This window comes from Sus scrofa, chromosome X (genome assembly GCF_054392235.1).
Source record: "Sus scrofa isolate SSC_HxYL_T2T_F1_AM1 chromosome X, Sscrofa_HxYL_maternal_Yorkshire_Landrace_v2.0, whole genome shotgun sequence".
Classification (NCBI taxonomy): Eukaryota; Metazoa; Chordata; class Mammalia; order Artiodactyla; family Suidae; genus Sus; species Sus scrofa.
This window is the reverse complement of record NC_139401.1, coordinates 90,090,142-90,103,594: the sequence shown is the minus strand read 5'-3', so window position 1 is coordinate 90,103,594 and position 13,453 is coordinate 90,090,142.

Below are 13,453 nucleotides of genomic sequence, written 5' to 3'. Positions count from 1 at the left end.
CCATTTCTTTACATCTTCTCTAATTTCCTTGATTAAAGTTTTATAGTTCTTGGCATATAGGTCCTTGCCTCCGTGGTCAGGTGTATTCCCAGGTTTTTGATTTTTTGAGGTGCAGTTTTTGTATTCCTTTTCTAATATTTCATTGTTAGTATCCAGAAATGCAACTGACCTCTGAATGTTAATCTTGTATGCTGCTACTTTGCTGAATTTATTGTTCAGTTCAAGTAGTTTTGGGGTTGTGTCCTTAGGGTTTTCTATGTATAGTATCATGTCATCTGCATACAGTGACAGTTTTACCTCTTCTCTTCCTATTTGGATGCCTTTTATTTCTTTTGTTTGTCTAATTACTGTGGCTAGGACTTCCAGTACTATGTTGAATAGCAGTGGTGAGAGTGGACATCCTTGTCTTGTTCCAGATTTGAGTGAGAAGGCTTTCATCTTTTCTCCTTCAAGTATTATATTTGCTGTGGGTTTGTCATAAATGGCTTTATGTTAAGGTACATTCTCTTTATACCCACTTCGATAAGAGTTTTGATCATGAATGGATGTTATACTTTGTCAAATGCTTTCTCTGCATCTATTGAGATGATCATGGGGTTTTTGCCTTTTCTTTTGTTAATGTGGTGTATGACGTTGATTGATTTGCTTATGTTGAACCATCCTTGTGAACCTGGGATGAATCCCATCTGGTCATGGTGTATGATATTTTTTATATGTTGTTGGATTCAGATGGCTAAAATTTTGTTGAGAATTTTTGTGTCTGTATTCATCAAAGATATTGGCCTATAGTTTTCTTTTTTGGTGGTATCTCTGGTTTTGGAATTAGGGTGTATGTTTTTGGGAGTGTTCCTTCTTCTTCAACCTTTTGAAAAAGTTTAAGGAGGATGGGTGTAAGTTCCTCTTTGTATGTTTGGTAGAATTCACCTGTGAAGCCATCTGTCCTGGACTTTTATTAATTAGTAGGAAGTGTTTTTATGCCATCTTCAATTTCATTTCTAGTGAACGGTCTATTCAGTTGATCTATTTCTTCTTGATTCAGTTTTGTCAGGCTCTAAGATTCTATAAAATTGTCCATTTCTTCCAGATTGTCAAATTTGTTGGCATACAATTGTTCATAGTATTCGCTCATGTTTTTTGTATTTCTGCAGAATCCATTGTGATGTCTTCTTTTTTCATTTCTTATTTTGTTTATTTGGGTTTTTTTCTCTCCTCTTCTTGATGAGTCTAGCCAGAGGTTTGTAAAATTTGTTTACCTTTTCAAAGAACCAGCTCTTGGTTTTATTTATTTCTTCCATTGTTTTTTTAATCTCTACTTTATTGATTTCCTCTTTGATCTTTATAATTTCCTTTCTTCTGCTGACTTTAGCTTTTGTTTGTTCTTCTTTTTCTTATTTATTTAGGTGTTGGGTTAAGTTGTCAATTTGAGACTTTTCTTCTTTTTTGAGGAAGGCCTGTATTGCTATGAACTTCCCTCTGAGCACTGCTTTTGCAGCATCCCATAGATTTTGAATGGTTGTGTCTTCATTATCATTTGTCTTGAGGTAATTTTTAATTTCTTTCTTGATTTCCTCATTGGTTTTTTAGTAGCATGTTGTTTAGTCTCCATGTAGTAGGTTTTTTCTCATTTCTTTTCCTGTGGTTGGTTTCTGGTTTCATGCCCTTGTGGTCAGAGAAGATAGTTGAAATAATTCCTATATTCTTAAATTTGTTGAGGTTAGCTTTGTGCTCCAGTATTTGATCGATTCTTGAGAATGTTCCATGTGCACTTGAGAAGAATGTGTATTCTGATTTTTTTGGTGTAATGTCCTGAAAATGTCGATTAAGTCTAACTTATCTATTGTGTCCTTTAGGGTCTCTCTTGCCTTATTGATTTTCTGTGTAGAGGATCTGTCCATTGTTGTGAGTGGGGGGTTAATGTCTCCTAATATGACTGTATTCCCATTGATTTCGCCTTTAGGTATCTGGGTGCTCCTATATTAGGGGTATATATATTGACGATTGTAATATCCTCTTCTTGAATTGATCCTTTAACCATTAAATAGTGTCCTTCTCTGTCTTTCTTTATGGCCTTCGTTTTAAAGTCTACTTTGTCTGATGTGAGTATTGCAACTCCTGCTTTCCTGTCTTGTCCATTGGCATGAAATATCTTTTCCCATCCCCTCCCTTTCAATCTATATGTGTCCTTTGCTCTAAGGTGAGTCTCTTTCAGGCAGCAGATTGAAGGTTTTTGCTTTTTTATCCAATCTGCCACTCTGTGTCTTTTGATTGGAGCATTTAGTCCATTGACATTTAAGGTAATTATTGATAGATGTTTATTTATTGTCATTTTAAACCTTGTTTTCCAGTTGATTCTGTTTCTCTTTTCTTCTTTTATTTTTTGGGTTGGATGGTTTCCATTTATATTATGCTCGAATACTTTTCTTTGTTTTTGTGAATGTAATGTTTGGTTTTGATTTGTGGTTTCCCTGTTTTTTAAGCACATTATGCCCTTCCTATATCTGCTTGCTTTTGCCTGGTAGTCATAGAGGCTCAGACACATCATTGAAATAAAAAAAAAGAATCTGTATTTTCTTACTTTCCTTCCCAACATTGCAAGACTTTGATGTCTTTTTTTTTTTTTTAACATCTTCATGTTTAGATCTGTATGCTGGGTTAAGTGATGACTTTCTGATTGTGGTTTCCTCCATCCTAATTCTTCTTTTTCTCTTTTTTTAATCTCTCTCTCTCTTTTTAATTTAGAGAAGCCCTTTCAGTATTTCTTTTAGAATGAGTTTAGTACTGCTCTACTCTTTTAGCTTTTGTTTGTTGGAGAAAATCTTTATTTCCCCTTCTAATTTAAATGATATTCTTGCTGGATAGAGTATTCTAGGTTGCAATATTTTTTTCCTTTCAGCACTTTAAATATATCTTGCCAGTCCCTTCTGGCCTGTAGTGTTTCTGTAGAGAAGTCAGCTGATAGCTTTATGGGGGTTCCCTTATAATTAATGCTTTGCTTTTCTCTTGATGCCTTTAGAATCCTCTCTTTATTTTTAACTTTTGCCACTTTTATTATATGTCTTGCTGTGGGCCTGTTTGGGCTCAGCTTATTTGGTACCCTCTGTGCTTCCTGTATCTTGACATCAGTATCCTTTACAGTTGGAAAGTTTTCAGCCATAGTTTCTTGAAATATATTTTCAACCCCTTTTTCTTCTTCTTTTCCTTCTGGAATTCCTATTATGTGTAGATTGGCCAACTTTATATTGTCCCATCGGTCTCTTATATTACTTCCATGTTTTTTCATTTGGTTTTCTGTCTGCTCTCCTGATTGGGTGCTTTCCATTATTCTATCGTCCGCATCACTAACTCATTCCTCTGCATTATTCATTCTGCTCTTTATTACCTTAAGCTCAGTTTGTATCTCTGCAAATGAATTTTCCAGTTTTTCTTTGCTCCTCCTTATATTTTCTAGTTCCTTTCTAAAGGAATCTGCATTACTGTTCATGTCCCCTCTTAATTCCTCTAGTATTTTCAATACCTCCCTTTTGAACTCAATGTCTGTCAGACTGCAGAGGTCTGTTTCATTGTTGTCTGCTTTCCATGAATTCTCCTGTTCCTTTAACTGGGAATGGTTTCTGTGCTTATTTATCTTGCTTGTATTTTTCTTTTTCTGTGAGTTTGGGGAAGCCAAACTGTAGTCTTGTAAGGCTACTTCTATGCAAGAATACCCCTTTGTATTTCGGGGGTTTACTATTTATTTTTGGTGTAGGAGTTTGAATATTTGCTGTCTCTTTCTTCAGTGTGAGCAGACTATTGTTCCCAGGATTCTCAGTGTGTTTTCAGGGAGAAGGAGGCAATGGGTAGGGCCAGCAGTCAGTGCCTGGTCATTGGGCTGTCAATAGCAGAAAGGACCTGCAGGAAGGTGGCACTGGCTACTCCTAGTTGCAGGGCCCTGGGATGTGGTAATGAGCTCTAGGAAGATCTTCAAGTTTACCCGAGAATTTGGCAGTAGCAACAGCAGGGCTAGTGAATTCCCAGGGGATTGAGAGCAACAGCAGCTTGTGTTTGATGGCAATGCCCTCCTCTGAGGTGATTGGAACTGCAGGTGGTGCCTGTTCAGGGACCCTTTTGGGAGCAGGCCATGACCATCTCTAGAGTCAGCAATCACTGTGGTGCCTTTCCCCCACCACCTGTAGACCACGCATGAAGCAACCCGTCTCACTTAGCCCACATATGAGGTGCTGTAAAGGGTGCTCCTAGTTGCAGGATCCTGGGAAGTGACAGATCAGGCATGTGGGTACTACATGGAACATATAGCAATGGCAGCAGCTGGACGGGTGTTTTCCCTGGGGGTGCAAGAGCAACAACAGATGGTGTTCAGTCACAATGCCCTCCTCTGTGGTGCCCTTTAGGTGAATAGGGCTGCAAGTGATTTTTGTTCAGATATCTCCAACGGCAGTGGGCCATGCCCACCTCTGGAATTAGGGATGACTGGTGATTTGTCCCTGCCATCTGCAAACCACACAAGAAGCACCCTGTCCCACTTAGCCCACACATATAGTGCTATACCAGTTGCTTGTAGTTGGAAGTTCTTGGGAAGGGACAGTGACCAAGTGTCTGGGGGTCACCCAGAGCGTTTAGCAGTGGCAGCTGCAGGATGGGTGTGTTCCCAGGGTAGTGAAGCAGCAGTGTATGGTGCTTGGTTGCAATGCCCTCTTTTTTTCTTTATTTGGCAACCCCTGAGGTGACTGGGGTCACTGGTGGAGTGCACTCACAGGCCCCCAGTGGTGACAAGACACGCCTCCCTCTGGCCTCTGAGAGGACCTCCACAGTCTGTCCCTGCCACCTGTGGATCATGCAAGAGGCACCACGTTGCATTTAGCCCCCTTATGCCCTTAGCCCACACAATAGATGCCTGGCCACCAGTAGTCTTCACAAGAAGCATCTAATCTCCCTTAAATGAGCAAGAGGCTTCTCGCTGCCCGTAGCCTCAGCAGAGCTGCCATGCCCTCTAAGCCTGTGAGCATGTGCACACTCCAGCGCAGGGTGTTTCCTATGGTGAACTGCCCCTCTTCCTTTCCGCTCCCTGACAATGGCACCTTGCCTCTCCTGCGGGTCCAGACCTTTTCCCAGGTTCCCTCTGCCATGGCGATCCCCGCCTTAGCCCGTGGTGCACGGCTCCTTAGCCCCTCATGCCATCCCCAGTTCTCTCCCTGGGACTGACCCCCAGAGCCCGAGTCTCAGTGCCCAGCCCCTGCCCGAGCGTCTCTGGCTGTGGTGTCTGGGCTAGTGGTTCAGATGGTCTGTGTGGCTCTCACTCTGCTTTGCTGTTCTCAGTCCAGCTGCTGGACTTTTCTCAGAGACTTTGAGGTCCCGCTGACTCAGCTGATCTTTCATCAGTTAGGTGGCTTCCCAGGAGGTGGGTTCCTTTTCTCCTTCACAGCTCCCTTTTGGGAATGCTAGTCCCGTCCTTATTCCTTTTCTCTCTCTTTTTTCCTTTTGTTCTACCCAGGTAAGTCAAGAGTTTCTTGCCCTTTTTGGAGCTTTAAGTTCTTCTGCCAGCATTCAGTTGATGTTCTGTGTGAGTAGTTTTACATGTAGATGTGTTTTTTTTGATGTGTTTGTGGAAGAAGGTGTGCACGACCTCTTACTCCTCTGCCATCTTCCTCTGCCTCCCCTTGAACATCCTTTCATGTGCTTTTTGGCTATCTATATGTCTTCTATGGAGAATTGTCTGTTTAGATCTTCTGTCCATTTTTTTTTTTGTTGGGATTGTTTGGTTTTTTTGTATTGAGCTGAAGAAGATGTTTATAAATTTTGAAGATTAATCCCTTGTCAGTCACTTCATTTGCAAACAATCCATAATTTGGATCAGATATTTAATCCACATGACTAGTTAGCACTACGATTGGTATCTAGAAGGAAATATTTATTAAATATGGCTTTTAAACCAGGGAATATCTAATTCAGTGAGAAGAATTATGTTTCTTCAGCCTCAAACCACAGCAAGAAATTGTTTTAAATATCTGAAGGCAACAATGCATTATATTGCTTAAAAAATAGAATTACTAAAGTATTTTTATAATAATAAGACCAGATAAATATTTTTGAAAGAACTACCATCTATTGGGAATTATATTATCACTGAATTGATATAGTATCTAATGTTTTGGAACCAATCATAAGCAATCCTTTCTAGTTATATAATGAATGCATTTCAAGATTTATTATCTCATTTCTTATCTCCATGATATTAGGAGGTGACCAAGATTTTATTATAATTTTATAGATACTGAAAGCATCTGTGATACATAAAAAGAAACTCACATGAGCCAACATGTGTATGTTGCCATTGGAGATATTGGATGACCACCTGGTGAGGATGCTATAGAGAAGATTTAAGCACTGGGCTAGTGATTAGCCTGTATCATATAATTTCCTTTTACAACTCTGAGATTTTATGAACATCAAAGACAGAAATGTAGCTCTTGGACTTCACTGGTGGCTCATTGAGTTAAGGATCTGGTGTTGTCACTGCTGTGGCACAGGTTCAGTCCCTGGCCTGGGAACTTCTACATGCTGCAGGCATGGCAAAATAAAGAAAGCTCTCTATGGAACTTGAATTTTACCTGTGCACCCTTGTCTAAAGTTTAAAACTTGGTAAGCAAAATCACACTGCTTGGTTCAAATCGTGATTCCATCAGTTTATTCACTTATAACTTCAGGTAATTTGGTCCACTTTATTTACTTATTTATTTATTTATTTATTTATTTATTTATGTCTTTTGCTTTTACAGGGCTGCACCCATGGTATATGGAGGTTCCCAGGTCAGGGGTCGAATCCGAGCTGTAGCTGCCAGCCTATACCACAACCACAGCAATGCAGGATCTGAGCCACATCTGCAACCTACACCACAGCTCACAGAAAAGCCGGAACCTTAACCCATTGAGCAAGGCCAGGGATCAAACCCACATTCTCATGGATACTAGTCAGGTTTGTTAACCATTCAGCCATAAGGGGAACTCCTGCTTCATTTTAAGTTCTATAAAACAGGGATTAATAGTAGTATTTACTTCAAAGTGTTTTTGCGAGCATCAAATAAAATATATAAGGCATCTCTCATAGAGCTGGATACATAGTAGATGTAAAATAAATATCAATGGTTATTACTACTATTATTTATCAGGTAATATAAGAAATTGGAAATATTTAACTTATACATCCATAAGGCAGCGTAGCACCAAGTCACTGTCAGACACAGAGGGTCTTCATTCCTAACTCTAGCTGAGCATCAGTTTTCTCATCTGTAAAATGGAAGAAAAACACTTTTTCTTTCTCAAGTGTGGTTTCATCTTGTATGGTTTGAATGAAGTAAGGTATGGTGAAAGAGATGACTATTATTTTTATTTTACATAATAAAATCAAACTCTGGTAATTTGGATACACTTGGAATATTTTTCTCTTTTCATCAGAAAGCTTGTTGCTGATGATACATATCCTTAGTTTTAAGTTCTCCTGGAACTATCAGCTTTGCATTGTTAGTCCTAAAATAAAAATTCAAAAATATGCTGGTTAAGCTTACAACGGACTAGCTCTGAGTAATATTGCACTTTTGACTGCAAGCAGAAAAAAATGTGAAATCACATATTGCATGGTTGATTTCTACCCTGAGCTTCCTTCTAATGTTTGCCATATGTGTAAACACTCAATTGGAGAAACTTGGCCACATAAATGTTACATTCCAAATTATAGGAATTAGAGCCATACCTGTCTATTCAATAGAATGTTTCTTCAAATACAGAGAAAAACAGAGTTGACTTTGCTACGGGATTCATAACTAAGGAACTGATTCACTCTACCATAGTCTGACTGGGGCAGAATGATAAACAAGAATATCATCATTTCACAGAGCAAGACATGGCCCAATTTAAAAATAACTCTAAATTATTAAGAAGCACTGAATAGCATATGTCACTGTCCAAAACATGCACCAAATTGCTTTCTCCAAAACATGCACCAAATTTTAAACTCCCATTTTAACTGATAAATCAGTGTTCATGATGTATAAATTCCTTAATTTAAATGTATATGTATTCCCTGTGATGTGCTATATCTATTTCTTATATACTGTAATCACTGAATGCAGTTAGCATATCAATTTTGAGTTTTACTCAAGCTTCAGGTAACACTAATTACTGAGTAGGCAGTTTGACATCTGCATTGAATGTACCTGTATTCATAAAACATAATTATCTTTGGAAGTTGGACAATATGTTCTTAATAATGAATGCCAATATGAGCTTTATATTGTTTTAGATGTGTTTTAGATGTAGACGTATTTTAGTCCATACCCAAGCAAACATATTCATAGTTTCTTCTCTAATTTTCTAGAGTAAACCTTGCGTACTATATACAACATGATGTCAGTGTATTTTCTTGGGAAAATAATTAAAGGAACCTTGAAATCTTTAAGCACAAAACCAAAAGACAAATATCACAGCAAGCACAGAAAATATACATAAGTCAATTATTAAACAAACAGATGTATGTGTTTTCCTTTTTGAATAAGGATAAACATTTATAATCTTTCTGTAAAATACATTTGGATTGCTGTTTTTCCTCCCTGCTGATAAATTAGATTAGTCTAGATGATTTCTGTCTGTAAAAGGTTTTGCACTTTTGACTTAGTAATTTAACTGCTACCAAATTACCCTTTTTACCAACATTCTCCTTGTCAAATTTAGAGAGAAATTTAGAGCATTTGTCATTTTGGTTCTTTCTCACTTTACAGTTCCCCTATCATTTGCCCTTTTCCTAACTCTTTCCTTAACAAACGGAATACAGTAGCAGAGAGGTTTTTCCTTCCTGCGCCAACCAGCAATTCCATCTGCAGATAATGTGAAATATCTTTTAAAATAATACTGATAAGTTTAAATAAGAGAAAGAAGGCAGGTTAGATTCAACGTAATCTAACATCATTTCTGTTAGTTGCATTTTTAGAGCCCATATTTCTAGCACATGTCTCCTTTTAACAATAAGTGCAAATAAGACTTATCGGGATACTGCAGTGAAATTTAAACAAAAGATATTTAACCCGGTGACATGTGTTGTATTTAAACTACTCCTTTTACTCATGTCATTTGGTTTAAAAACCACAGGACTACTCAGAAGGTCAGTAAACTTTTGAGGTTTTTCCCTATCACCTGCACACTGTGTCCTTATGGCCATAAGATAGATGGTAGAGTCAGTAGGGTCAAGCTAAAGTATGACATCAAAGTCATGGAGGGCCATAGTTTAGTGGGAGAAGGCTCTGCTTCCCCATACTCTGCATTTAGCTTGATTAAAGCCACAAGTAAGGCAGGGCATCTCCGGGGAAGAGACATGACCAAACATTTTACTGTCCCCTTATACCAATTACAGTGTGTGTCACATAGGAGAGGCTGAACAACTCATGGGGATGAATGAATTAATTAATTAACAAGTAAATAAATTTCTAAGCAGCACTAAGAGAATTCTATATGCCCAAATGAGAATTGGATTTTTTTTTCTTTTATTTTCCTTTCTTTTCTTTTTTTTTCTTTTTTTTTTTTTTTTTTTTTTTTTTTTTTTAGCGTTTACTGAAAGAGTAGCCAGAGAGATAGAGTACCACCAGCTCAAAGTTCCTCTCTTGATGGATCAATCTTTTGGCTCTTCTGAGCTCTCGGGGGGCATAAATACATCCTAATACAAATTGCAAAGAACAAAAATGAAATTGTCATACTATTGCTCATAAGCCAGAGTCTATAAGGTTTGGGGGCATTTAGATATGGTGGTGCTTTAAAATCTATGTGTCAGATGTCACCAACCCTTTTAAAGAAGCACACATCCCATGAAAAGTTAAATCAATGCTTTTCTTAGTGAAGCCAAATCAAGTGGCAATGTAAGGCACTGGATTGGGTGATTTAGAAGCATGTTATTCAGATGCTAAAATTAAGCAATCTAACTAAGATGTCACTTCTCTTCTGCCCATGCAATGGCTAATCAATTTGGCAGATATTCAGTGGCTCTGACTCTTTTGCTAATATTATATAGACACAGCCATAAACTAAACCAGCCCAGGCAGATTTGAAATGCTCATACAGTGTGTAGTTTCTACATGCTCTGCTTTAAAACACATTTTAATGAAATGAGAATATATTTCAAGGTGTTCCTTGTTTTAGCATATATCTGTTAAAAACTCGATGCACAAACATGGATAATATGTATCCAACTTTTCTCTATTAGACTTTGAAAAACATTATTAATGTGCCATTTGACACACAGAAAATGTTAATTCTTTTCCTTTTTCTTTCCCAAATAAATTATAATCCACAGGAATTTACACCTTTTGTGTTTTGACAGATTAATTACATCTGACATATCTGGTAGTCCAGTGGCAGGGGTAAAAAGCCTCAAATTAAGCAGTCCTGGAATAATTCTACTCTTTAAAAGATGTGTTTTAGCATGAAAGCAATATAAGAGACCTATGGGATAATATAAAGCGGGCCAATCTACACATAATAGGAATTCCAGAAGGAGTAGAAAAAGATAAGGGGATGGAAAATATATTTGAGGAAATTATCACTGGAAACTTCCCAAATCTAAAGGATACTGGATTCAAGATACAGGAAGCTCAGAGGGCCCCAAACAAGTTGAACCCAAATAGACCCACACCAAGACACATTATAATAAAAATGGCAAAAGTTAATGATAAAGAGAGGATCCTAAAGGCAGCAAGAGAAAAGCAGAACGTTACCTAAAAGGAAACCCCCATAAGGTTATCAACTGATTTTTCTACAGAAACACTACAGGCCAGGAGGGAATGGCAAGAGATATTTAAAGTGCTAAAAGGAAAAAATATGCAACCTAGAATATTCTATCCAGCAAGAATATCAACTAAAATCGAAGGGAAAATAAAAATTTTTTCCAACAAGCAAAAGCTAAAAGAATACAGCAATACGAAACCCAGGCTTAAGGAAATATTGAAAGGGCTTCTCTAAACCAAAAAGAAAGGATGATTGAGGAAACCACGATGAGAGAGCAGTCACTCAACTAAGCCAGCATACAGATTTAATCATGAACATGTTTAAAACAAAATGAAATTAAAAAGAAAAAAGAGTCATGAAAATCATAAAATGTGGGTAAGGGAAGTAAGGAAATTAATAGACTCTTTGTTAAAAAAATTTTTTTTTGTCTGTTTCTCTTCTTAATTTTAGTATAGTAATGAAGGGTTTGAACTTAGCAGACCATCAGGCTAAAACACACGATTATAGGAAGGGATTAGCATACTTAAAAAACAGGGCAACCACAAATCAAAACCAAATATTGCATTCGCAAAAAATGAAAAAAAAAAAAAAAACACTCAAGCAGAAAATAATCGGAGACCATCCAAACAAAAAAAAAGGAAGAATGGAGAATCATAGAATCAACTGGAACACGAGGTTTAAAATGGCAATAAATAATCATCTATCAATTATCACCTTAAATGTCAATGGATTGAATGCTGCAATCAAAAGACACAGAGTGGCAGATTGGATAAAAAAGCAAAAACTTTCAATCTGTTGCCTACAAGAAACTCACCTTAGGACAAAGGACACATAGAGATTGAAAGTGAAACAGTGGGAAAAAATATTTCATGCCAATAGACATGACAGGAAAGCAGGAGTTGCAATACTCACATCAGACAAAATTGACTTTCAAACAAAAGACATAAAGAAAGACAATCAAGGACACTATTTAATGATCAAGGGATCCATCCAAGAAGAGGATGTTACTATCATCAACATATATGCCCCAAATACAGGAGCAACCAGATACATACAACAAACATTAACAGACATAAAAGGAGAAATTGATGGGAATACAGTCATAGTAGGAGACTTTAATACCCCACTCACACCAATGGACAGATCCTCTAGACAGAAAACCAATAAAGCAACAGAGATCCTAAAGGAAACAATAGAAAAGTTAGACTTAATTGATATCTTCAGGACACTACATCCAAAAAAAACAGAATACACATTCTTCTCAAGTGTACATGGAACATTCTCAAGAATCAACCACATGTTGAGACATAAAGCTAACCTCAACAAATTTAAAAGTATAGAAATTATTTCAAGTATATTCTCCGACCACAATGGTATGAAACTAGAAATCAACCACAGGAAAAGAAATGAGAAAAAACCTACTACATGGAGACTAAACAACATGCTACTAAAAAACCAATGGGTCAATGAGGAAATCAAGAAGGAAATTTAAAAATACCTGGAGACAAATGATAATGAAGACACAACCTCTCAAAATCTATGGGACACTGAAAAAGCAGTGCTGAGAGGGAAGTTCATAGTGATGAAGGCCTTTCTCAAAAAAGAAGAAAGATCCCAAATGGACAACTTAAGCTTCCACCTAAATGAATTAGAAAAAGAAGAACAAAAAAGATCTAAAGTCAGCAGAAGGAAGGGAATTATAAAGATCAAAGAGGAAATCAATAAAACAGATTCAAAAAACAAGAGAGAAAAATTAATAAAACCAAAAGCTGGTTCTTTGAAAAGGTAAACAAAATTGACAAACCCCTGGCCAGACTCACTAAAAAGAGGAGAGAAAGAACCCAAATAAACAAAATTAGAAATGAAAAAGGAGAAATCACAAAGGATTCTGCAGAAATACAAAATACCATAAGAGAATATTATGAACAACTATATGCCAACAAATTTGACAACCTGGAAGAAATGGACAATTTTCTAGAATCTTACAGCCTGCCAAAACTAAATCAAGAAGAAACAGACCAACTGAACAGACCGATCACCAGAAACGAAATTGAAGATGTCATAAAAACACTCCCTACAAATAAAAGTCCAGGACCAGACGGCTTCACATGTGAATTCTACCAAACATACAAAGAGGATCTGGTGCCCAGCCTCCATAAACTTTTTCAAAAGGTTGAAGAGAAGGAACACTCCCCAAAACATTCTATAATGCCAACATCACCCTAATTCCAAAACCAGACAAAGATACCACCAAAAAAGAAAACTATCGCCCAATATATTTGATGAATATAGACATGAAAATTCTCAACAAAATCTTAGCCAACCGAATCAAACAACATAACAAAAAGATCATACACCATGACCAGGTAGGCTTCATCCCAGGTTCACAAGGATGGTTCAACATATGCAAATCAATCAGCATCATACATCACATTCACAAAAGAAAAGTCAAAAACCATTTGATCATATCAATAAATGCACAAAAAGCATTTCACAACGTTCAACATCCATGCATGATCAAAATTCTTGCAAAAGCAGGTATAGAGTGAACATTCCTGGACATAATCAAAGTCATTTGTGACAAACCCACGGCAAATATAATACTTGAAAGAGAAAAGCTGAAAGCCTTCTCACTCAAATCTGGAACAAGACAGGGGTGCCCACTCTCACCACTGCTATTCAACATAGTTTT